The 23,536-nt window shown below is 38.2% G+C and overlaps 2 protein-coding genes across 6 annotated transcripts in view; both read right to left on the bottom strand.

The window, feature by feature from the left end:
- Positions 1-23,536, bottom strand: part of LOC310903941 (uncharacterized protein) — a 216,787-nt gene that overhangs the window by 179,690 nt on the left and 13,561 nt on the right. For 2 of the 5 annotated variants that reach the window (XM_083848039.1, XM_083848040.1), the window contains exon 1: positions 5,829-5,974. The exons of 2 other annotated variants lie outside the window; for them this stretch is intronic. The gene's annotated coding sequence lies outside the window, so the exon portion shown is untranslated. Of the gene's footprint in view, positions 1-5,828; positions 5,975-23,536 lie in introns of those variants that run through there. One more of the 5 variants, XM_083848041.1, reaches the window with a different exon arrangement.
- The window catches only part of LOC310903942 (uncharacterized protein), a 181,878-nt gene that overhangs the window by 35,932 nt on the left and 122,410 nt on the right, over positions 1-23,536 (bottom strand). The window lies entirely within an intron of this gene.

Below are 23,536 nucleotides of genomic sequence, written 5' to 3' on the forward strand. Positions count from 1 at the left end.
AGAAGAGCTTACTAAAGGACATTACAAAGGACAAAAAATATATTGCCCAAAAGATTTTGGGGCTCAAAGAGTTGTGCTACAAAAGATTTCTTGTGTGAAAGGAAAGCCTGTCAGCAGATACTAGAAGCCAGGGATCCTCTCTAAGTTTTTCTCCAATCTGTCACATGACTTCAGACATGTTTGAGATTCTGTTTAACCCAGCCTAAACATACCCCCAAAATTTGGGCATAAGATTTTTTTTTGAGCCTTAATTTATGGAAAACAACACCCTCTATTAGCAACTAATTCTTATTTCAGGTAGTGTTATTAATTCTGAGCATTCAGCTTTTTAGTCCACCAGCTTTCTCTGCATCTAGTTTACTTGACATAAGCCTATTATCAAAGCATCACCAATATGTGAATTTGCTGATTGTATACATCTCCAGGAAAGAAACATCTTTTCCTTTATCCCCCCTTTATTCCCCCCCCCCCCCCCCCAATGGCAAATAAAGATATTTAGATGGAAGAACACATTCCTTCCTGTTCCTCAAGCAGATGTTCCACATCCTTAACAGATTTTGCATATTAGCCTTCTGGTATCCATTTCAGACTTCCTTTTATCTTTGATTTCTGTCCTTTCGTGCTTCTTTAAGCTTTGTACCCCCAAAAGAGTTTTATACAATTCATGTTCTCATATATCTAAAGCATAAGTAGCAGTTTTGAAAAGATTTAACTAATCTGTTCTAATTTCTTTATCATCTTAATTACAAGTTACAGTTTCCAGCATATTAAAATCTAGGTCTCATAATGCAAAACCTTCATCCTAGGCTAAGCAGGACATGAAACAAGCATCCCTCTTTGCCAGGTTACTAGAAAGATGAGGAATGGCATTCACCACCATTAACCTTCCTCAAAGACGAGAGCCAGAACGATGCCATACTCTTCCACATTCTGTGCACTCAACCACATACTGGCATGCTGCAAGGTCTAACAGAGGAAAACACTGCACACATTTTCAGTGGTATTTGCTGCTGTCAAAAGGTCTAGCACATCACAGTTATCCACTAGTAGCCTTCACATTTGGCCTTAGTAGTAGTCACCTTCCTTCTTCCAGTAGAGTATCCATGTGAAAGATAGCTTTCCCTCAAATAGAGATCACATTTCTCTTTCTCGCAAGTTCCATTTTATTATTTTCTGCTCACTTTCATAATTTTACTGTGCCCTTCTGGACATTGCAAACTAGTACAAAAGGGCTGTCTGCAATTTCTTCAACTGAAAGTGTCATTAGTATGCTGGTTACTTCTTCTTTTTAATCATAAAAATGGATTTAACCCCAATTGCAGCAGTACCCCTTTGGAACACCTCACCCCTGACTGTGATTCTTTTCAATTATGGACTGTGAAGAGGCACATCAAAATTCTTTTTTTTTTTTTTTTTTTTTGTACCAGGATAGATTATTCACAGTTAGAAAGCTCCTTGGACTTTCCTTGTATTGATTAGGGGAGATCTGGACTGTTCCCATGCTGCATTACATCCTGTATATCTAACTGTCTCACAGGGGGTGCATCTATATTTCACTGCAAGCTGATTACAACAGACAACTGGCTTTTGATTCTCACTATTACGATTTTAAGGCAACAAGCAGTGAGGAACATATGGCACCACTACTACAGGACTAGGATTTTTAAGCCTTCTAGAGAACCAGCTGACCTCTGACTTGCATTCGGTAATTTTCTGATTTTTAAAATCTCAGCAGTCTATGCGGCATAAAAACTGTCAGTTAGCTTAACAACCTGTACACATGCAGCATAGTGTCTTCCAATAACACTGCCTGCCAGGAGTCACCATCTGTACTTCCTCTGCTGAGAGCAGCCAAACTATTATATGAAGTTGGGTTAATGTAGGAAAAACATACAGTATTTCTCACCACAAATGTCAGGGTGTACAAAGGCTTCACCTTCATTTTCTAGGTGCACAAAGATTCACATTTTTATATCATTTCCATCAGGTTCCCAGGCAGCAAATGCAAGGAGAGTAAAATTACTAGAGCAGAGCAAGGTCTTTGGAAGCATAAAGCTTTTCAAGTCTGTGACAGCCGGTTATGTCTTCATGTGACATGTTCTGAGGGAGTGAAAAAACAAAACTACCTTATCCATCAGCCATTAGAAACAAAGCGATGGAGCCATTTAGATGGTGGGGGAAGCATATGAAAATTTGAGCTTTGCTTTGACTAATGCAGGTGCAGCTGCTTAGCTGCTATAAACTGATAGGATAGTGACAAAACGCACAGCTGAGGATCTGCCCACATTCTGTTATCTTCTCTTATCTCAGTGAAAGTGTCAATGCTCCATATACACTATGCTCCTCCACAGCAGTTACATCAGAGTGAGTTAGAGTAACTAATAATAAAAATTACTGTCACAAAGCTGGTATTGGTGACAGTCTGCGCTGCCAGGACTGAATCCCCAAATGCTTGCCACACGGACTGTCCTGCAGGCACAGAGCTGCATGCCTCTGGCCCCTGAGGAGGCCTCAGCTAGGCCAAACATTAAGGGCTCACAAGGCCCGGCCTCACTCAGTGGGGCAACCTCTATTCTTCCTCACAATCTATGGCACAAACACATCATGTCTACCTTTTGCTGTCTCCAGGGTGGGATGCTGTTCCACAGTTCTTGGTTCAAGCTATCTTCCTTGACTAATATAATGCATTCTGCTCTATGCTTGCTTTCATGGTGTCTAACAAATGACCATTACTACTACACACACACCACAGCTCTCTTTCTAGGTCTCAAGCTCTCAGTATTCTGAGAATTTTCTAGGAACTCAAGCTAACAAAACAATACTAGTTTCAGTCTGAACCCTAGAGAGAAAGAAAAATCCTTTTCTTCCTGAACATTTTTACAGCCATCCTAAAGAACCATACATAACAATCAGATGGAGAAGGGAAATGCAAGAGCAATCACTAAATTCGCATGTAAGCATGCTATTCTCAACCAACATTTCACAGCTTTTTTTTTTTTCACTGGTGTGCATGACTGCTAAGATATAGAAACACACAGGTACTCGTGCGCTACACTTTCACTACTTTCCAATAAATACTTTTCTGAAGAAAGTTGCTTCTGTATGTGTAAAAATACCACCTCCCTACCTATGTGACAAAGTACACAAAGTTTCTTTGTTGCTCTCTGAGATGAAGGAGGTTTGGCTGATGAGAAAAAGCACATATGGTTGGCTCCAAACTATTAGATTTACCTTAGAAAGAATACTGGGATACACAGGTGTTACGCAAAACTATTGCAAAAACTCTTAATGTGTTTGCTTTACCTGCTATACAATCAATATTCATTCAGCAGATCAGCACATTGGAACACAGAACATTTTATTACGATCACCTGTATACCATGTTTTCAGTATTTGCTGGAGTAAGCTTCAGTACAGCATTGGGGGCATTTTGAGGCCCTGGTCTTTATCCAATTTTCCAGTTGGGCTGTATAAGGCACAAGTAGGTCAAATGACTTTTCCAAAGTTACAGAGAAAATATACGATTTACTTAAAATCAGAGGCCCAGGACACCCCATCTTTTATTGCTCATGCTTAAAAAGTAAAATCCTAGTTCATGTGTCCCAAACGACTGGTATTCTGCAGAAAAGAAATTATCATTACAAAGAACCTTTCTGTAATTTGCTTTCTTTATTATAAATAGCTATGCTAGAAAGCTGTTTTCATATAACTAGTATTATTATGCTTATTTGTTCCCCTTTCCATATTATATGTTGTCCTGGTTTCAGTTAGGACAGAGTTAATTTTCCTCCTAGTAGCTGGTAGGGTGCTATGTTTTGGATTAGGATGAGAAGAGCGCTGATAACATGCTGATGTTTTAATTGTTGCAGAGCAGTGCTTACACCAAGCCAAGGACTTTTCAGCCTCTTGCTCTGTCCTGCCAGCGAGCAGGCTGGGGGTGCAGCAGGAGCTGGGAGGGGACAGACCCAGGACAGCTGACCCAAACTGGCCAAAGGGGTATTCCATACCATCTGGCGTCATGCTAAACAATATATAAGGGTGGCTGGCCGGGGTGGGGGCCGGCTGCTCGGGGATAGGCTGGGCATCGGTCAACGGGTGGTGAGCAATTGCATTGTGCATCACATGTTCTGTACACATTATTATTAGTAGTACTATTATCATTTTTATTATCCTGTCTTAATAAACTGTCTTTATCTCAACTCACAGGCTTCACTTTCCTGTTTCTCTTCCCCATCCCAGAGAGGAAGGGGGGGAGGGTGAGCGAACGGCTGTGTGGTGTTCAGCTGCCAGCCAGGTTAAACCACAACATATGTATACAAGTAATACGCACTAGAGACACGCACTACAGAAGTTCGGAATTTACGTTTTAAGATTTAAAGGATAAAATTTGGTAAGTTAGAATCATTCAACATTTCTGAACAGGTACTCTGATCCCTAGGATTTCCAGACCAAACGGTAGCAAAAGAAATTTCATCTTGAACCTAATCACTACAGAGAATATCTATTCTTCTGCCTCACTGAAAACCAAAAGTAGGTCTAATAAATAACTATGCCTCTCCACTACCAAGAGACTTACTGAAAATTCAGTTGAACGCTCAACAGATAGTCTTAAAATTTACCTAAAAGAAAGCGTGAAATGCCACGCAAGTATACCTAAACTAGCCATCCTATTACTTGAAAGAAGCCACCTGCAACTTACCTAAGTAATAAAGGTAAAACACTGGCACAGCTGTTTGCTGGTTTTTCTGGTTTGTTTCCCCCACGAAATACCTCAACTAGCAAGATAATAGGGAGCACCTGGAATCTCTACTGATCCATAAGCCAATCTAGTCCTAAATTCAAATGTGCATTAGCCATTCTAAATACAGGGATGAAAATCATGATCACAAGGAGAATAGCTTTGTCCATTGTACAGATTCAGAAAGGAAGTGTTAAACTTATAATAATACAATCATTTGTATGTAATTAGGACTATATCAGTCAAGTGAGTTAGAGCATAAGATATAGATGCTTACAGAAAGTGAAAAAGAACTGCAATTATAGATAGAAAATTTTTGACTAAGAAGTCCTTTACATTTCAACATTTTATATGAATGTTTATCTTATAAAACATGCATTGCCCAAGTATGGATCAAAAGCCAGCTGTTATCAGATGGGGAATACAGATTTTCAAGAGTTCACAGGCATACAGTCTCACCAGGGCCAAGTATGAGCACCACATGTAGCAAACACAATAAGAAGTTAATAACTTCTAGGACTTACACATGAAAAAATAAGTCATCTTAATTGTGAAAAGAAAAAGACTATCCAGCAAGCAAAGTTTTGAGGATTGTAAAGTGAAGCAGACCTCAAAGCACCTAATTAGCTAAGTGCTAACTTCACAGATTTTAAACATTTCTGAAGGAAATGCTCTTCCTTCAGGGTGCTCATTACAATACATAGTTACTAACACCACAAATAGTTTGAATTACCTAGTTTACATTTTGAATACCAAAACAGGCTTAGATAACTCTGCAACGCTACACTTCTTCATCAATAATAGTTGTACACTGAACAGTATGTTAAGCAATAGGGTTTTGCACACATACACTATCTGTGAAATTCTATACATGCTTGATTATCTATCTTCTGGAGCCTAAATGCACCAATTAAGAAGTCTACTTGGGCAACACTGTAAAAAAAACACGTTGGAAAGGACTATAGACTCAAACTCCAAATAAATCAACTTGTTCAGGAAAAAGGCTGCCAAAATTGTCTTCCAAAGGCCATGTTACAGAAACCATTACCCTCAAAGCGCATACCCAATCCTTCCCAAAAATCTGACTTACCTGCAGCCTATGACTGTCCTTACTTCAACATCCAAATGTTTCTGTTTTTTCCTGAACTCAGCTCAGAGTACTTCTGTTCTTTCCAACCATGTTTCTCAAAGGAAAACTTGACTCACCTCTTCCTGACTCTTTATCTCCTACAGCTGGGCCAATTTACTGCTCTTTAATGGTAACTTTTGTTAACTCCTTCATTACTAGAAGGAGTTCATAAATACGTATAATACTCAGAAACGTAAGGGCAAGTAGTGGATCAATGTCCTACTAAGTATTGTAATTTATAAATTTATTTCTAGCTGTTCTTTTATGCATCAGTCTCTTTACAAGCCATAGAAAAGACTGGTCCTGTAGCTGTGTTTGTGGTGTCTGTACTTTATCTTACACATTTCAGAAAATTTCAAGGACAGAAGAAAAGACTCTAAGGTATAAGTATTGCATTTATTATGATAATTTTGCCAGCAGGCATCAAACTGATGACTGCTATTTTAAAAAGTCACATCTAGTAGTAATTTAGTACAGACAGATTTACACACCCTCTGACCATTTGCATAATTTAGTCTTTACCACCATTAGAATTTGTTTCAATTTTATTTACAGTGGTCACTGCATTCTTCTCTTCAGCAATGCAAGAAGCCACTTGTTCCCCTAGTAGTATTCAGTGGGAAACTTTTGGAATCCTTAACTGCTTTCTAACTTCACAGAACATGTGCAAGGTACACTAAGTTAAAGCCTGTCTTAATTCAGGTTTCAATGTCATATAAACAAGACTTAACTTATTGGCCTTACATAAAGCTGCCTCTATGTACCAATGCATGCCCTTTGTTACCTAGCTGACAGGGAGCAACTGGTAAAAACATATGCTAATATTCTGTTTGCACTTGAAAGGAGAAGTTCTTAATCACAAGTGGAGCAGTAATTTGAAATACTGTTTTTATGCGTATGTTTTATCACTGTAGACAAGTGGGCTTCTGAGATCTTCAGGAAAGATGGGATTACAGTGTTCTGAGATAACTTTAAAATTTGAGGACGTTTAAGGAAGTATTCAAACTGGCAGAGACTTTCCCAAACATTCAGGCTTAGAGAGTCAGAATGGAAATGATTTACATAAATTAAATTATGCTTGAAAAAAGCAGGATTAAGAAAAGTGAAACATGCTGGAGAACCTCAGAGGGAGTGCACAGAGGATTCAAGGGGATAATGAAGGAGACCAAAGAGGAGAGCAGTTTGTATTTTGTTTAACTCAATAATCTGGTTTAATCCCACTGAATGATTGCTTACTTCAGGCAAACTATAATCAAATCTGGTCTCTATCAACTGGTTGCTAGGCTATAAATATTAAGACTAACTATTACAATCATTTCAATAATTCCCAGTCCTTACAAAGAGATATTGCTGGCTGACACTGCAAGCTATGTTTTTTGTTGATCCTCACCCAGTTTATTCACATAAATTCTCCCATCTCTACTTCATATACTGACTCCAGGCTTTGAAAGGACCCTTTGTGGGAGTACTTTTGGAAGTTTTAAGTTTGGAATGGTACCACAAATTTTTAAATGATGTAGAAAGGAATGGTATCTATTCATATTAATTTCCTGTCATTTTTCAAGAAATGGAATTCTTAGAGGCAAGGATAGTATGAAAATGTTGTCAACTCTTAGATCTTTACTTTAGAAAAAAAAAAGAAAAAGAAAACAAAAAGTTAAACACAAGCATGACTAATCAAAAAGGGACAGGACTCATAGAAACAGCCAATTCAAAGAATCTTCCTCTATTTGTCACCTTCTGTGACATCTTTGTAACTTTTAAACTGGTAATTCAATTTAAAATAAATTAATAGTTGCACACATTATATAAAACATAATGTGTAAACCAAGATGTCTAGGAGAAAGCAAAACATAGTTGATGTGATTTCCCTACCCCATGAAAATTTTATTTTCCTTTTTATTAGGCTCTTGCCCATGTCCCCCCTACACAGAAGTGCAATACCTTTCTGGTCACATGGCCACTTTTTTCTTCTCTTACATCTCCAGGGTTGTCTTGGGTGACTGTGCTGAGTCTTCTGACTGCAGCTCACACTTGATGATCCTAGTGTTATTCATTGTCTGTGACTGCCTACTTGGCATGTGCTGCCTCAATCACTGTCCAAATGTTCTAATTAGCATTCACAATATCCTCAGGAAAGAGAGAGCAAGTGTATTTTGTAGCTTGTTTAGATATCTCCTGTTTCATATACAGGATTTATCCTCAGAAAAGCTTGCGATGTCTGACCTTGATATATCTGGAAAAATTTTCCTGGGCATGCTGCCAAACATTTTGTTTGATATGTACATTTTTCTCCCTCTTGGCCTTCTTGTTGTAGTTTTTTCCCTTCTGGCTTCTTGGATTTTTTTTTTTTTTAACTACTTTAGGTCTCGTTATACGTACCCAAAGGAACTAGCATTGTGGATCTTTCCTATCATACCTTTAAAATGTTGATCCTAGTAACATAGGGAAAGCAAGAAGAAAATTTCTAGAAATTTATAGAAAAAAATCTAGAAAATTTCCCTAGAAAAGCAGGGAGGAAATTGCAAAAGCATCTATGTAATTTAGAAACTTATTCATTGACTTTCAATCCTGCAACTATGATATAGTTGTATACTCACATAGACTATAACAATAATATTTTACAGTTTAAATAGTACAGGGCTCAAGGGTTGAGATAAGGACAGGGAGATCACTTAATTATTGTCATGGGCTAAACAGAGTAGGGAGATGAGTCCAAATTGATTGCCTATTACTAGCAAGCAAAAAAAAAACAAAGGAAAGGAACCAAAAAAACCTTTGCCCCATCCACCCTCTTCCACCTCCTTGTCTCCCCAGGTGGCACATGGGAACGAGGGAATGGGGGCTATGGTCAGTCCCTGACACTTCATCTCCGCAGCTCCATCACAGTCACTCTCTGCCCCTCCTCCAGCGTGGGGTCCCTCTCACAGGGTGCCGTCCTTCACAAACTGATCCTGCATGGGCTTCCCACAGGCAGCAGCTCTTCAAGAACTGCTCCCACACGGCTCCGTACCACGGGGTCCATCCTCCAGCAAACTGCTCCAACACAGGTCCCTCATGGGTGGCAGCTCCCCCCAGGCCCCCTGCTCCTGTGTGGGCTCCTCTCCATGGGCTGCAGCTCTGGCCCGGGGCCTGCTCCTTCAGGGGCTCTCCACGGGCCTCAGCCCCCTCCAGGCCACATCCACCTGCTCCACCGGGGGCTCTTCCACGGGCTGCAGCGTGGAGATCTGCTCCGTGTGGGACCCATGGGCTCCAGGGGGACAGCCTGCTCCACCAGGGGCCTCTCCACAGGGGAACTGCTGCTCTGGCGCTTGGAGCACCTCCTGCCCTCCTCCTGTGCTGATCTTGGGGTCTGCAGGGCTGGTTCTCACTCCTCGCTCTCCCAGCTGCTGTTGAGCAGCATTTTTTTTTCCCCCTTTCTTAAATCTGCTCTCACAGAGGCACAAACATCGCTTGTTGGCTCGACTCTCAGCAGGAGCAGGTCCCTTTGAGGCCGGCTGGAACTGGCCCTTTTCTAACATGGGGCAGCTTCTGAATTCTTCTCACAGAGGCCGTCCCTGCAGCCCCCCACTACCAAAACCTTGCCATATAAACCCACTACAGGCATCCATAGCTTCTCTGGGCAGCCTGGGCCAGGGCCTCACCACCCTCATACACACATTTAGTTTCTCTTTCCCAGTCTCACTGCCAACCTAATCTTGCTATTCTCATAAAAATAAAAATTCTGCTGAAAAAGATCAGAATATTTATATGTTGCATTTTATTCCTTTCAGCTTATTCTTCTCTATGTTTCAATCCATAGATAGAAAGAAATAGCTTGACTCAAAGCTAGAGTCATAGACAAATCCTCCACCTCTCTCCTTTGTGTGGGATTTTAAAACATACTAATATGGACTTTGCCACTATTCTCATTTTTTCATACTTTTATCTCAAAGGGCTTTGTAAAGAGTTAGTTGATAAGTATGTATGGTAGCTGCACATCGAAGTGTGGTGGCAGAAATGGCTCGTGTTGCTGTCTTCATCACTAGGAGCAGTTTTCCTCAAAAGCAGCTGCTGAGGAGGAAGACTACTCCTCTTTCTGGAAACTGCTATGGAACCTGTAAGTTGAATTTCAGCACATTTGAAAACAAAACATTTCTATTTACATTCCAGCCAAAATTAATTAAAATTAAGTTTATATCTGTGAGATGACTGTTTCTCTTCTGAAACTAGTAATGTTTTGAGTCTTTTCCCCCTATACCTCCTCAATCGCTGTCTGTGACACATCAACACTTTCTGCTTTATTTCTATTAGGTATCATTTTTTTATTTTTATTTTTATTTATTTTTTATTTTTGGTGGAGATTTAAGTATAAGTACCCACACAAAGATTTATTCAGATTTCCTTTTTTAGAAAAACAGACCTGAAGGAAACACATTACCATTTTCAGATTTTTATGTGAAGTGGGCACAGGGCACAGCTCTTATACCTGTTTATTCTGCAGATTAAATCACAATAAACTTTTTGGAACAGTTTGTCTGTCAATAAGAGTGGAACTATGCCCCACAGAGATGCTCAGTCTTTTCCATATTGTTGTACTAGAGGTAACCACCTGACACTTGTTACTGTCTTCTCAGTTAGAAGGCCTGGCTGAAAGAATTTACCAATCACAATTAGTAACATAAGATTGATGTAAGTAAAACCTTAAATTCTGAGAGTACAGAGAGCTTTCCGTTTTTCAGACCAAGGACACTAAGCATCTCTGAGCAACTTGTAGGAAATGAGTACCCTGCACTTTTAGTGAAGCATCCATGAAAGGTCTCATCTTTCCCTCACCCAGCTTTGCCTCCTCCAAAAGCTATATGAGCATTTGACTGTGCTTTTACTGGATCAGGCCCTTGTTATTACACTTATAAAATGACGCATACCGCATTATGGCTATACGCTACATAAATGCAAAATTATGTCACACTTGTACTTCAAGTTGTTAAAACAGTGCCTACAATTCAGCTTTAAAACGCAATGAAGGTGAAAAAAGTGAAGGTGCTAATAATTGGAATTTTCTCAACTCTTAAGAGCTCACTTCTCTAATAAATTCCTTTGAGAAAACAGTTGAGATAAAATCTGTCATTGTTACAAGATAAACCACTGGCTACTTCTGAAAGTGAAATGGGTTATCTCTACTGTTTTGCAGTCTGTCATCTTTGGGAACCTTCCATGACTTTTTATTTTTTTTCTTCATATTTACCACTCTTACTGGATAATTATTGCTTTCATCTCCATTTAAACAACATGATTACATGTATCTTAGACTGGTAGGGCCTTGCTTATTTTATGAGTTCTGCTAACATCTAACTGCTAACAGCAGTACCACCTGCAGTACTGCTAATTTTCTGTAGTAGTGACTGAAGAGACACGTGAAGTATAAGACATTACAAGAAGCACAAAAATGACAAAGTAGCAAATAAGGACCTTGAAATTTGAGGCACTGGAAAATGCTACATCACCAGCTTGCCAACATTTTTGTATTGATGCGCTGAAGGTAACATTTTATGAATCTCTGAGTCTGCCAAAAGACAAAAAGCATCTGAAGGAAAGCTGGAGGGAAGAAAAAAAAAATTAAAAGAGAGTGAGGCAGATGGACAGACAGAAGCGTAACCAGATTTGGAAGTTTAGGCAGAAAAAGATTTTATAATTTCTCTTGTGCATTGTAGTTTATCTAGGCAATTACATTAAGAAAGATGCCAACCCACTACTGGAGATCTGTGTGGATAGGACTAAAAATCTTTAATTACTCCCCAAAGGGAAAAACAGGTCACTGTTTTTTTTTTTTCCAGCTCAAAGGAAAAGACACTTTATGTAGAGGCCTAGCCCAAAGAATTGCCCAATAATCCCATCTAGAGAGAAATAAAGTCTACGTAAACTAACTCTGAAAGCTCTCTGAGGACAGCACATGCACACCACCCAAATGATGTTCCCAGGTCCTTAGTTGAAGCCGTAACTTTTCACGCTTTATACATGGTTATTAAATTTCATGCAAGGTGAAGATTTGCTCTTGAAAAAGGAGGAAGTCTGCCTGAAGCTATAGCAAATTAGTATGTTGACCTTGGCCATGACTCTGCTTCTGTTTGAGTTAACAGAAATACTCCTATTGATTCCCCTGAGACCTGGATCAAGTCTCCTGTTGAAGTAAAATTGAAAACTGTAGGTTAGAAAAACTTCAGGCAACGTTAGGTTTACTAAGATAAAACAGGATGTTCTAATATCAAAGAGTTACTGTCTCCTGTGTGTTGTTTCCTTTATTAACAAGAAAAACTGTTGTTTATGCATCCAAAAAGACACTGGAATCTTGGTTAACCATGAGAAGAAATTACTTAAAGAAGCTTTATAATTGTTATTTAGATGAAAACTAAATCTATGCCCTTATACATGCATCTGATAGTCCTGGGCAGATCAGGAGAAGTCAGAAGATTCACTTGTTCTGATAAACTGAGATAACTTCTTAAGACCATATCCTCAAAGAGATTTAGATGTCTACATTTCACTGAACCTTTTTTTTTTTCCTTTTTTCTGTTTCAATGATAATAATAGTTTTACTTTCTCAGAAAGCTTGTGCCACTATATATGCTTAAAATAATTTTTTTTCAGTTTCTTGGGCTAAACACAATGGTAAAGCTAAGGTCAAATCTGACTTTACTATTTGTTCATGAAATATTTCAATCCCAGCAGCATGAAAACTCAACACATTGGCTAGATTTTTGTTCCTTCCTAAAAGTCTGTTTATTCCAAAAATCTGCTTTGTATATTCCTTTCACCAAATTTAAAAGTAATTGACAAATAGCAAGTAATTGCTGTAGATAAGGTATCAAAAAAAATAAGGAAAAAACAATCCTAACAGGCATGACATTTTGAACAGCTAAGGTAAAGCCTGCATGAAAATGTTTCCCCATGTATTTTTAAAAATCATCAAATATCATGTCAACAATCAAGAAAACCCATCTATCTTACTCATGAGTTGAAGGGTTAGCTAGTGTTCTAATCCAATGTCTATGAGAAACCTCTTTTGTGTTCTAGTGAACTTTAAAGGTATAGACTGTACTGCTACATTTCTCAACTGTTCATTTGATCTATGGAAAGCTTACCTAAGCTTTACCTAAGTACATGGGAGCAGAGTCAGACCTACAGTAATTTAGTGTTGGTATTCTAAGAGAATGCAATTTTCAAACTAGCATTTATTCCTTACATATATTTATACTAATATAAATAATACATTCCCTGCATGTTTACAAACATTGTTTAAGGACTTCAAATTTATATTTATGGTATTTAATATTAACTCACATTTCAGGCTAAAACCTACCTGGGTGACCACATTCAATACCCTAAATCCTGTAAAGAGCCTTCTGTGCAGCGTGCACTTGTATGAGGGAAAAGCAGCATCCTCAACCCTTTTTTAATGTTAAGAATGAGAGGAGTGTAATAGTTACCTTCTGCCTATGATCTGGGTAGAGGAACTGACCTATTGCATGGTAAAAATGAATTATCTCCCATACAAAGGGAGAAAAAGTGCTAAACACTTGAAGTTCTTGACAGTGGGTTCTTGAAGCTGGGTATCTTGATTATCCAGTAATGCAGAGCACAAAGTATAGCTATGATAACAGAGTTTAGACAGAACACACCAAATTCTTATATAATTTTCACTAGCTTTGACTGCATGTCTTCAGAGTGGGTGGCTTATAAATTTAAGATGACGACCTCAATGCCTTAGATTAACACAAATCCTTACAAGGTGGGAGCAAATATCACTTTAAGGAATCCATACTTCAGAGAAAGACACCCTGTATCAAAACAGGGAGGACATATTTCTACTGAGATTTTTTTTCTTACGGAATATTATTGATGCTGTTATTAGGAAATATATGTACAGCTGAATTAATAAAAGACTTTTAAGACACTCAACGCAAGAATGCCCATTGTGCTTTAGCTGTTACTGGTGTAAGGAGAAACTATAATCCAGTGAATATTACTGATACTTTTGCTTTGGATTCAACAACAGTGACTCAGTTCAACCTCCTAATACCAAGACAAATATCTCCAAAACTGGAAAAAAAGCAGTGCTTCAGTGCCTCTCTCCACATCAAAGCACTGACAACAGGCAAGGGACAGGGACTAGAGTTATGAGACTGGTTTTTATCAATAGGGAGAAGAAAAAAAAAAAAAAAAAGAAGAAAAGCAGCATAATGTGGCATGTACAAAAATGTCTCATTATGCAAAAAGAAAAAACTCTTATGTATGTGCTTAGCATTATTAGAAGCTTATGACTGAAAAATGAACATGCAACAGCTGAGAACACATCATCACTAAAAGCTAGGTCTTGGAAGTTAGTAAATGCAGAGTTAAAGCCAAAAGTTCAATGTTAATTCTGCCCCATCTGCTTTGTACATTAAAATATGTCGCATGATTTGAGTCATTTTACATTTCTTGATTTATTCAGGTTATATGGAAAATTCTAACTAGAATTTCTCACAGTCTGACACACATGCATACAAAATGAACGTACGCATTCTATTTTTGGCTTAAAGTTTCAATCTTACTGAGACCTAATAAAGAAGTCCAGTTTGAGGGAATTTGACTTAGTAACACTAGTTCTGTGTATGGTTGACATTAGCTGGTGGAAACTTAACACCAGATCCACCTGACAGTATTAAAACATTTAGGGTTATTTTGAATGCCTTTTTTCTGGATGAGCCTTCAACAGAAAAAATACCAGGGGCTTCAGATAGGAGAAGTTAACGTGGGAGCAGTGAAGTAACTGGAACTTGATTTCCTGTGGATTTCTGTCCTTTGCTAACTCCACCAGTGTGGTACCTCCAGCATCCTACATTTCCTGTAACACTGATAGGGACCAAGAGCTTCTGCAGTCTGAAGCCCTGCTACTAGCTGACTGATGCTTATCTGCCCACTGCTGGGTATGCTAACTTACTTCTGACAGAGCACATGATATCAGAGCTCCCCTTGGCTTTGTCTTGATGAACAGTAAACTGAATCCTTTTCCTTTTCCCCAGTAGCTGATTCTCATAAAATTTGAAGGTGCAATCCTTCTCTTGCTAGTCCACTGCAGCTAGCTGAAGGTGACTTGCAGCTTGGAAATTAGTGGGGAAGTCAGATAAGCTCATAGTTATTCATTTGGAAAATCATGCCATACGGCATCTAAGTATGAAAACTGGAGATGAAGACAGAGCTATAGATTTTGTGTGTGATTTTGATGGTATTTTAAATGGCTTGTGCAATACACTACTTTTATATGAAAATTGCATATTCAGAAGTATTGTATCTCTGTGTAAACTAAGGATTTCATCTACTAGAAAAGAAAAGACAAAAGCATGTCAGGGGTTCATAAGCATCCTCTATTTTCTTAGCCCACACAACAATCAAACAACAAGGCATTTGAAGCACTCAGGGCTTCTTTTAGCTTGTAACTTTTAAGTGGATTCTGAAGGTCATGGCTTGAACAGAGGGAGCCGTATTTTCTATTTTGGTCTGGTTTTAATTTGGGCAATCTTTCCATTAAATATAGCTATTTATGACATTTGTTAAAAGCCTATACTGCTAATTTAGCTAAAAAAAATCTAATGGAGTTGTATTGGAAGTTTTCCATAAAATTAATGTTCCAGACTTAATGGATGTCTAAGGTATCATTATTAACGGGAATATTCCATAAACTAAAATCAGAGCCTTTGAGCTGGTGATCTGATACCGTTAGATCGGAACTTATTGAAAACTGGAACTGTGCCAAAGTACCCAGGAATTCAATTTGAACACCTTATGGAGGTTAATGCTTTTACAGTATTTACTTTAATTAGTGTTTTATTAAATGCTTAATTTCACTCGCATACTTAGGAAGAATAGTGGCCAGTCTGTGGGCAAAGCAAGTATGACAGAGGTAAGATCACTTTACTCTCTCTCTACTTCTGTCAAAAATACCAATCTTCTGTATGATTTCTAGGGTTATACTGCCTTTGGCTACGTTATCACATTATTGAGAAAGCCACATGTGGATATGACAGACTGTACCATGATCCTACAAGACAACAAACTGTAGGCCTCCTCTAGGTATGCTTCACATTTGTGGCTTAAACACACATATTGCCTGTGAGGGTATTCAGAATATCCTCAGGGCACTCTGTGGTACTCCAGCATGCAGGCAGCAGACTTTGGGGAATGACTGCTCATCAGAACCAGAGGAGCCTCTTGCCCCCAAGTGCAGTACCAGCTGCCTATAATGCCTACTTCAGGTCCATGCCACTCAACTGGAACTGGATGATCTTTGAGGTCTCTTCCAACCCCAGCAATTCTATGATTCTATGATTCCTTATACCCAGTAAATTAAGGCTATACCTACCAGAGAGGAATTGGAATGGCTAATTCACTCATGATTTTGAAATGAGTGAATATTTACTGAGACAAGGTTGTATAAATATTTGTATACTGATTTGACATGACAGCCAAGTGATACAGCGACCCAAAAGGAATGAAAGGGGAAAAAATTAAGGGGATAACACTTAGAAAGGAGTTATCTACAAAATGAAAGAAAGAGAAAAGAAGTTGAATAATCTGTGAATCTTTAAAAACAAAATAAAACAGAAATCAAGAAAACAGAACGTTTTTGACCTAAAAAGATTAAAAAATACATTACATAATAGGTAGCTAAGAGATCGGAATGGTAGCATAGATTACTAAGAATAAAAAAAAAAGTGAAAAATATATATTCTTTCAAGAAACATTTAAAAGAAAAGGATATTTCTTTTTTTTTTTAACCTTAAATGCTGTGAAACTATTTAACCAAAGAATGTTTTACCAAAAAAAAAAAAATTACTATTAAAACCCACAATAAGCACCCTCCAGAAAGCATGTTATTTTAAATGATTTTATTTTCCAAAATATAAGGATAGTGAGTCAGAAACATTTCTAAGTCATTGGAAGTAACTTCTGCCTTAGATCATTTCAGCAGGATTGCAGTGTTTTGTATAATTCTGTAAGGAAGGTGGCTAAGAAAAAAAAAAATTAATAGCGGGGGAAATTAATCTGTGTTAGATTTTCAGCTGCTGAAAATCAGCTTCAGTGGTACAACACTGATTTATAACCACATGGAATAAGGCTATGGGGATATTGTAATCCTTGCTTTACCTTTCTGAGGCACACTGATGTCTTATTTATTGACTGGCTCTGGTGATCTCAAAAGGTGAATGTATTATGCTGTGCTTGAGCTCAGAAATGATGCAGCAGTTTATGGGAGGCGGGTCACAGGATATGAGGGAAAAAGAAAAGGGAATCAGGCACATATTCATTTAACTCTTTCTGGTTATGCACACCACAACTCTGCTCCACGGTGTGGTTGCTAACTTGATGGGAGATCTCTCACTGTCCTTGTTAATGGAGTAGCTGAGAATGATGCTGTGGCTATAGTGTCTGCAACATGTTTTCATCTGGCTAGCCTATGCTTAGTTCCACAATGCTGCAACATTACAGGGATCATAAAAGGTGTGAGCAGAAGCAAACATGGCTAAAAGAACTACAAAAGTTCAGGATATAAACCAATCAGACCCTTCCATCCCTTCCTTAATAAAGATATGCACTGTTTACAGCGTACCTTTCCAGCAGTCTTTCACACTGGTAATTTTGTAGCCTGAACATCTCCTCAGTCCAAGGATTCAACTGGAACATCAGGTACAATTTTCCTTTAAAGTCCAGCTAGCTGCAAGAGGCAGTGGCAACAAGACCTCCCATGTGGTTTCAGTAGCAGGTGCTATATCACATGTGAGGGAAGGCTTTCAAACTATTTGTTCAGTTCAATATTTAAAAGCACTCTGATGTCTGCATTTCAATCCTTGTATTCAATGAGCTACTGCTCTTACAAGGAAGGTAGAAAGATACCTTTAAGCCAACACGTGGCATTTTCTAGTTATAAATAAAGAGAATTATTTCTGACTGCTCTTTACCAGCACACAGAAATAAAGCTTATTGTATTTAAGACACAAGATACCATGTGTAGCAGACAATTGTCACATCAATTTAATGTGGCCTTTAATTACAATGAGGATTGTCCGTGCTTTAAATACCTCAACATTTATGGGCCAGAGCAGCAGCTAAGTGCATAGGCAAGTTTGCAATGCTGTCTTCTAGACACTGGCTGAGAGCCAGTGCTCTTATGGCAGCCAGTAGTAGTGTAGCGTAATTGACCTAAGGACTGGAAGTTCTAGACATAACTTGACCAGACTGATTATGTGGCTACTCCCTGGTAAAAATGGGGGTGTATATAAAACTCTCATCAGACTGAGAAAGTAGAATCGTATCCTTGTCATGTTTCTGCCACCAGGACGAATAAATCAGATCAGTCCAGGTCAGAGGCCCACTAGAAGAGCTTCAAGCAAGCATGGAGAGGCCTGGCTGTGAGGTGTCAAAGCTGGCTTTAAAAACTGCTTGAGGCATTGCTGAGAAACATTGAGATAATGGCAATACGGTATTTTTAGGTACCATCTTTCCAGGAAAGATACAAGAATGTAAGTTGGAGGTTGAGCAATTGTTGCATTTTTCAGCATAGCACAAGCAAGGTAAATAGTGGGGCAGCAATGTAACTAAGGGTGAGTGCTAATAGGATGCTTGCTATTCCGTGGCACCGTTAAGACTAGCAGCCTACAATCAAAACTGCCTGTTTCTTGAGATGATGATGTTTAAAACATTCAGCCCTTTAAACCACATGAAAATTCCTGCCCTGCTGGTGGCCTTCTTGTAGGTTTTGTTGTTAGCAGGAGCGATTTGGCTCCAGGCAAGGAATTTTAGAGCAACCCTTGTAACTTGGATGCCAGGGAACAGCAGAGACTAAAAAATCTTCTTCCAGATAGACAAAATATATCTAATCCTATAATAGCTAGCATGAGGTGTTTGGCAGATGTCCCAGAGTGAAGGGCAGAGCTGATCAATATTAAACATTCACAAGCAAGTGGAGCAAACTGACAAGAAAAACAGAGGAGGTAGCCACTATTTTGAGAGAAGAGGAAGTTCTGCGGCTAAGAGAAGCAGAGTTAGTATTTGGAGACATATCTGCTATCTCAGTTTAATGTGGAATTTTACCATTTGTATTATATAGCTGTTAAACATCATTAACTATCCACAGATTTCTACCTGCCTTAAAAGACCTCTCTGGAATATAGCTTTAGCCAGAGCTCCTCAAATTCCGTAGCTGAAATATGCTGTTCTTTTAAGAAAGCAGCTCTAGAGATATTCTTTTAATAATGTTAGCTTATAGATTGTCATCTATATCCTTTGCACAAAAGAGAAGTAAAAACATTAGCAACCTTCCTCACAGGACACTGAAGTTTGAAAAAGAGAAGGAAAGTGAAGTTAATCAATTAAAGAAAAATATTTCCCCCCAAGTTTGTGTATCCTAAGAATATATAGCTTTTCAACTGCTGGTCCAAGAATTCCATTCACCGAATTTCAGAAAGGGATCAGTTCTCATTCATTCACACAAGGACATAGTGTGGCCTATGTAATTTCAAATCTCCAGGACAGTTTATGAAATACATCACGATTAAGTTCATCCATGCCTTGAATTTAATTCTCCATTCCTTAGGCTTTTCAGTCTTTCATTCAGTAGAGACCATTCAGAGATCCCAAGTCATAATAAGCACTGTTTTGACATGCAACTGCTATGTAACTTACTGCTGTGCACAAGAGCTAAAAAGAGAGTGAATGTAAAGGTGTATTACATTAGGTGCTATAAAGTGAGCTTATAAATCTCTAAAAAATTCCTCCGATTCACTTGACTTTCTACACTTTGTTTTTGTATGTCCTTAATTTAAACCAAAATCCGAGTTTTTCCTGCATTCTTCAGATACCTCTGTTTTCAGTGTCCTGGATGCCAGACCCACATATTTCAGATGCATACCCTGCATACAAAAGAAAGGATATTCAAATAACACTTCAGAATGTCAGCCAAGCATATTTCCTTTCAAAGTCATCCTCAGTTCATGCTGCTTCTTTTGTACTCTTCCTGATTAAAATACGCTCTTTTTCCCTTGAGCTTTTCAAAGAGATCGGAAGCGTCTGGGAAACCTGAAGCACCTCTTACCCTATCAGGACAAAATTGAGAGGCAACTGTGCAGTCAGTAGCACCTGATCATAACAGAAGGGACTTAAACTGTTTGGCAAGAACGAAACCGATGTTTCAAGACATCATTCTTGACCAAAAAGAAGAAGCAGGGGATGGAGGAAATTCGGGAGCTTTCATCTGAGGGATGGGGCACTCTTTCCATATTTGCTCTTACTAGATGACATTTAACTGTTCGGCATATTAGAAAGGGCAGTTATGTTGTGATGATCACCTCCAACTGCTGATGCAAAGAATAATCTTACAATTTTCTCCTCATTATTATTTCTCCCTATTAATAGTAAAAAAACTTCTACCATCTACTATGAAGGTCACTTTAGATGAGAATATTTCTGTAGTATGTAGTAATAAGTTAAAGATAATTCTCCAGATTCCCTGTGTTTTCTGTCTATACTTAATTCTGCTATAGTAGAAAAGATTACAAAAAATAATCAATAAACTCTTAAATCACATAGGAACATAAGGAGAAAAATGAATGTAAATTAATAGTTGCTGTGTAATTCCAAAGAATTCAAAGAAACTAGGCAGCATCCAAATCATTTGTTGCTGTGAGGTTGGTGAATGATAGCTCTGGGAATAAAATTCCAGCAAGATTTGTCAGTTAGTCAAAATGAATGTTTGTAATTATGAAATAAAGTGAGTTTTAATTCAATTGACTCAAAATAGAAAACAGAACATAAATACAAACTTGCATGGGAGAAACTAGAGACAGAAAACAAATCATGATTGTTTACAGAATCTCCAGAGTCATCAGAGTATTTTAGCATATGCTCATTTTCAAGGCTTTGGGAGTGGCAACTGATTTTTATTGATGATCCCTATAGAAATAATAGAAGGGATGTTGGACAGTACAGTCAAAGACTCTTCTAATCCTTGTGTTCATATTTACCTGAGCAGACAATATTCATAGCCTGATGCAATTGCAGTTATAGTGCTGATAGAATAACTGTACAAACACCACAAGGAACTTCACAATTTAGTCTAAAACAATGAATGCCACCTAGAGACATATTAAACAATATGAATATAATTTTGCTACTCTGAAAGCCCAAATGCATTCTATTCTGTTAACAACACAGTTACTCAGTTCACTCTGCTAGGGCCCACAGCATTCTATTGAGCTAGGAAGTGCTACATTCTTCTAAGAAGTGCTATTAGAATTAATAGGTAAGCCATACATGACATTTGTAAAACAGAAATGCTGCACTGCTGCCACTTCAGTGATCATGTTAGCTTGTTGTGTGCAATATATAATAATTTGACTGCAGCAGTACCCCAAATGGCCTGTTTATTCTAGACCATTCTCGTGACATACCTAGGCCATTAAGGCTTCTGAAGACCTCTAAGAAAGCCCCTCTAGCTCTCATAGTTCTCCCGGATGTGAGTGACTAGTGTCACCTTGTCATCAGTAGTGAAGATGTATCTTGATACTAAGGGCCACTTCAGAAGCCAGACTTTCGGTTCCCTATAAATAGCTCCAACAAGACAAGGCACAACGAATCTGCTGAACTCTTTATGTCTTACTGTAGAAGTCATCAGTAAACTTCAGACTCTCTGTAAGCATAGGCAAAAGCAATGAAAAAGTTCTGTGGCAATATGGTCATGTGACTTCCTAAGTATTTTCCAAGTACGTTCTCTCAAAGTAAGACAAACTGAAGTTTAAAAAGCAAAAGACCACGTTGAGCATAGTTAGCAGGACTCTGGAACAAGAACCTGAAGAAATCCTAAGCAATTTACCTACTCAGCTGCTCAAAGCAACTGACATGATGTCTTTTTACATAAGATGGCAGAAGGCACCATCAGTTAAAATCACTTGCCAGTTCTTAGTGTTCTGGGAAATTAATTGCAGTCAAAGGGCCAGATGTAGCTTGATTGCTCTTGTAGAGCCCATAAGAGGCCAACTGTGCATTTTTCTCAGAGTATATTCAGCACTAAATAGCTTTTGGGGAGGGTTTTAACAAGTTGCGTAGTAATACAGTAGTGTAAGTAATACAGTAGTGTAAGAAACAGCCAACAAATTTCAAACCAGAAAACATACAAATTTGTATATTTATTCAGAAACAAAAATAACACAAAACCTTCAGAAGATTTAAGTTGCAAAAGCAAATTCTTCAGTAGAACTTTATTCTCCATTGTTAAACGTGAAAACATCTCACAGACTCTATTAGACCTCCAAATGTTGTGATGAAGAGCAGGTTGATGCATGCTCTAAAAAGCCTCTCTTCTCTATCTACTTTAGTACTAAGAATAGGAAAAAATACTTGTAATGGTAGTGTCATATGCCAAACAAAAAGTCATTGAATCATACTCTTTAGAAAAACTGATCCCTTGAAGTAACGAATAAGGAGAGATTACTATCCTGACCTCAAAAAGTAGTAGCATGAGAATTGATGTCTTCTTATCCTTCCCACGTATGAAACTCTGTATCAGGCTGTTTTCTCCCAACAATGCCCTCTCGTGGCCTGAATCATTCTTAACATTAAATTCTCTTCTACCTGCATACCTGTTATTCCATAGATTCCAGCCTCTGGACTTTAAATAAAATGATTACAGTTTTCTTCTACTTTTCTTCTACTTTGCAGCAAGACATTTGCTCTGCTTGCCCCTAGCTTCCTTCCTCCCTTGAGCTGAGGAAGCTGAAGGACAAGTTTCTTCCAGCTGCTGCAGGACCACCTACTGCAACACCATTACCTACTGCCTTTGGAAAGATTTGAAGATCCCTGGAAGTATTTCAAAGCTGCTGTTGCCAGTAACACAGGAGGGTCTCCTCACATTTCTGGGACTAACTTTTTTCAATCAGAAAGCCACACATTTTCTAGTATTTCTCTCCGTCAGTCTTTAATATACTCTTTTAGCTCACAGCACATCTAGATGTATTATTGTAGAATAAAGTAATTCCCATTCCCGACTGATTTACTAGGATGTTGGTCACTGAACCATCCTTTCTTTTTTAATTTCCATTATGGAAGTCATATGGTTTCTCAGAAAACAAGTTGATAAAATTAGGTGAAATACATGGAACATTCCTATAGCTGTGTTATCAGGAAAATCTCATCTATATATTATCCTTGGAAACTTACAAGCAGTTATGCCTGAAACATATTGTACTGTTTGACTCAGTCACTGATAACTAATTATTTAATTGCCATCACAGAAAAATGTGCAGCATGTGTCAGCTATACAGTAAACAGCCTCTAGTGTTTGCTTTTTTAAACAAAATGCTCCCCCTCCCTCCTCCAGCTGATCTATAAGTAAATATGTAACTTTAATATAGTGGGGTTGAGAGAGAATAAAAGCCTGAAAAGGGAAAATACACAGCATTAAAAACCAGATTTTTTTTTAGTGCGGGTGTATCACAAAGGTCATGTCAAGGAAGCTCTCAATCAAATCCTTATTACAAAGGTGTAGTAACTTTTCGTGAAATCATCCTGCATATCTAATTGACATTCCAACATTCTGTACCTTGACATAGAAGTCAGGATAATACTGGTCTATTATAGAAAATTGCAGATGTTTTTAT

Source organism: Anser anser, assembly GCF_964211835.1.
Source record: "Anser anser genome assembly, chromosome: 9".
Lineage (NCBI taxonomy): Eukaryota > Metazoa > Chordata > Aves > Anseriformes > Anatidae > Anser > Anser anser.